Genomic DNA, 4,085 nt, shown 5'->3' with positions numbered 1-4,085 from the left:
TCTCTAACAATATCTAATGCATGAGCATGTGAGCAGGATAAGAATGGATACATAATTATGCAAAAACAGTAAGCATATGATAACAATCAAAACAACATAATTTCTCTCTTCTCACGCATGCAATCTCTCTTGAAAAAATACAGTAAAACAAGTATGAAAAATACTCTCTAAACAGCCCTATACAATAGAATGCAATGCTATGGTTCTCTGAACGTTGCCTCTTATTTATAGCATAGAGAATATGTGCTTACATTCGTTGCAAAACAATTTAAACAGTTAAAACATATTTTAGTTATAACAAATAACAAACTAGTTAATCGATTAAGACTCTTCGTTAATCGATTAACGAGGCAACAAAATGACACATAATATAGTTCAAACAGAAAACACACATTTAAAAGAAAAGCAGTTGAGTTAATCGATTAAGTTACCACGTTAATCGATTAACTGGAACATTTATGCATATGTTTCAAAAGGTAAACTTCTCATATGTTATGCACAATATATATACATGGTCTATTAAGTATATCATGTCTAATATGCACATATAACATGTATGATAGATGCATGAACATACAATTAACTAGATGATATGTCTCATGAATATGATATGACAATTAAGATGGCTTAAGAGACTAGCACCTAGGTTCACCTATCCTATACTCACTTACTACGGCACACATCCCAGACTACTTAGATTATAAACTCAAATTACATCCTAGTCTAGATATGACCAAATGAGCATAAGGCATGTTGATTGTTGAGTCATCTTCAAGCTTTGATAGAACTTTGTCTTCATCAAAATATAGGCAAAGACATGCTAGTGCTATCCTTAACACTTTTCATTTTCACATGCATACATACATGATCATATGTTTTGAATGCATTTAAAAAGAATTTTTAAATCATGTTGCATCATCATTAGGTTATAAATCATGTAGGAGGTTCATTCATTATTTGAAATGTGTTTAGAAAACCATTAATCAATTAACAGTTGCGTTAATCAATTAACCTTTGGGCTGAACATGTTAATCGATTAAATGGTGAGTTAATCGATTAAGGTGGTTAAGCTGATAATTGTTTTTTCCCTGTTATTTTGAAGAAACCTGTTAATCGATTAAGGCTCAACATAATCGACTATCTATAGTTAAAAACAGAACAATATATTAACCCAAGTTTTTCATATTGGTTTATAACTTAACTTTAAGAAAAATTCAGAGGGTTAGAACACATTTTTCGAAAACAGAGAGTTTACAAATTATTGAGAAAATATAGAGCTCAAACTTTCATATCCTTTAGAAATATTTTCTAAGCATTCTTTTAAGAAAAGAAAAGGGTGAATCTTTACAAGATACATGTTGAGCTTTCGTTGTCAAATCTGTGAAAAAGAAACCTGCATCTCACGCATTATAGTTTTTGTATTTATGAGATGTTTTAGGGGTTCTTAGATTCGTAGAAGATTTATAATCTGCACATTGAGGTGCGTATGTAACTTGAAGAATTATTGTTAGACTTAGGCAATAACACATTCTCTTGGTGTGTTGTATCACCAAAGAAAGAGAATAGGTTTGGGAAAACCCTAGCTGTGGTTAGGTAAGTGTCTTCACGAGAAGCAAAAGGTATTGGTTGTATGTGATACTTAGGTTGGGGCTAGAGTCGCGAACAGTGAAGTATCCTAGTAGGTGAACTTTGTAGTGAAACCGAAGTGGGGTTAAATATCCATGAAATGAGTGTCTTGATTTTTGTATTGGAATTGTGTTTGTCAGGAACTTTAAAGATTCCATAGTGAAGATAAAATCTCCCAAGATCAGAAAGGGAGACGTGGATGTAGTTTACAGTGGACATCAAACGAACCAAGATAAAAAGTCGAGTCTTCTTCTTCTTTCCATTATCTTTTTACATTTCCACATTACTTGATTTACATAACTTGATATGCATATAATTATATGATACTTGCATATTCTCTATATTGCATTTACTGTTCTTAATTGTTTGTATAATTGCATGTAAGTTTGGTTGAATCTTGGATGATTGGAAAAATTCTGTTTACGCTGTAATTGAACTAGTTAATCGATTAACAGCAGATGGTTTAATCGATTAAGTTTGTTGTTAATCAATTAAAGAGTGTGTTATTTTGTAAAAAGATTGTGTTTATCGAGCGACGTTATTTATATATCGTATCACCTATTCATCTCCCTCTAAGTGAATGACAGAGTCTTGTGGGACCTAATACATTTTTCATGCATTGTTCGTCCAACACGTGCGAACAAGCCCCGTAAACATGACTCAAATTGACAAGGATAGATATACATAATATATTGATTGAATTCATTAAATCATGATTAATACGTTTAAATTGTGTAATAACTTCATGGTAACTAGCAAGTTACCTGTGCATTTGCACGGGACGGTATTTTTTTGCCGCATGATTAAGAACACATATTACATATGCATTTATGATTAAGAATATGTATGTTGTTCGTGCATTCGCATTGTTAAAACCATATATATTACCAATGCATTCATATTGTTAAAAATTATTAATTCTTTATAAAATCATACGGCCACACCATACGGTTTAACTGTTTAAATTGGATAAACATAATATGGGACCTCTTCTGGTTTAACATCTTGCTCGACTTTCCCAACATTGTTTTTTACACATACATAACATGATATAATTAGTAGTATCATATTAATAAAAAAAATTCATCAATAAATTTATAATTTCATTATTATTTGATTCTAAAATAAGATTAGTATAAAAATAAATATTATTATTTGACTCTAAAATAACTACAAACAATATTTTATGATTCATATTATTATTATTTTAATATTGTTATAGTAACATTATATTTTAATATTGCATAAGTAATCATATTCCTTTTATTTTTAAATAAAGCACATACATTATAGAGTTAATTTGTTGTATCATCTTCTTATTATATTTTATCGTTTAACTTAATTGATTATTTGTGTATAATGTCATTTTGATAATTGATCCATAAAATTTGAGTTTTTATATTTATTTATGACATTAAAAATATAATTATTTATTTATCAATATAATCATAATTGTGCATTAAGTTTCTAATGTTAAATAATTGTGCAATATGCTCAGTTAATCATGCACGTTATGCAATTCAATAAATCAGAATAAACTATAGATTAATGAATCCAAATATAAACAAATTATTGGAAATGGTGTAAAACATTGATGAGTAGATATTACTCAATTAATATTCCATAAATTCATTAAATATAATACTGCAAATTTATATTTTATTTTTGTAACTAATCCATAAATTCAAACAACAAATTGAATTAAATATTAATTTTCTGGAAATTTATTATTTACGGCAAATTTATATCAATAATAAACATTGCTTAAAATTAGGAAATTATAAATAATTTAATCAAAATATAAATCAAACAAATTAATTATCACAATCAAATCAAATTGCTTTAATATTTTGATTGTCACATCCTATTAAAGATTAAATAGAAATTAATCCAAAAACGCAATGAAAAATCAAATCACAAAACTAATTTTGAGAACAATTATTTAATTTTTAGATAACGGAATAAAATATATTCAAAGACAATCATGCCTAATAATTTTGGCTTCTAAAATGTAACTAACAATTGATTAATTGTGTACAAAATCATTTTTGTAACTGACTCAAAAATGTTGAACTTTTATGTTTCTTTATGATATTATTATTTAATTATTTCTTTATCAGTATAATTATAAATATGCACTAAATTTTCAATGTTAAACTAATAATGTAATATGCTCAATTAATCACGCTTGTCATGGAGTTGAATGAATCATGACAAATTAAATATAAATATAAATATAAATTGATCCATAAATTCAAATTTTGTAATTGATCCATAAATTCAAACAAAATAAAATATAAATAGAATTTAATATAAATATATTTCGCAAATTTATTATTTACAATCAAGCAAATTTTTAAAATTAGCAAATCATAAATAATTTAATCAAAATATAAATCAAATCAATTAAATATCATAATCAAATGAAATTTCTTTAATATTTTCATTATTATATCATA

This window comes from Lupinus angustifolius, chromosome LG08 (genome assembly GCF_001865875.1).
Source record: "Lupinus angustifolius cultivar Tanjil chromosome LG08, LupAngTanjil_v1.0, whole genome shotgun sequence".
NCBI lineage: Eukaryota > Viridiplantae > Streptophyta > Magnoliopsida > Fabales > Fabaceae > Lupinus > Lupinus angustifolius.
This window is presented reverse-complemented; position numbering follows the sequence as displayed.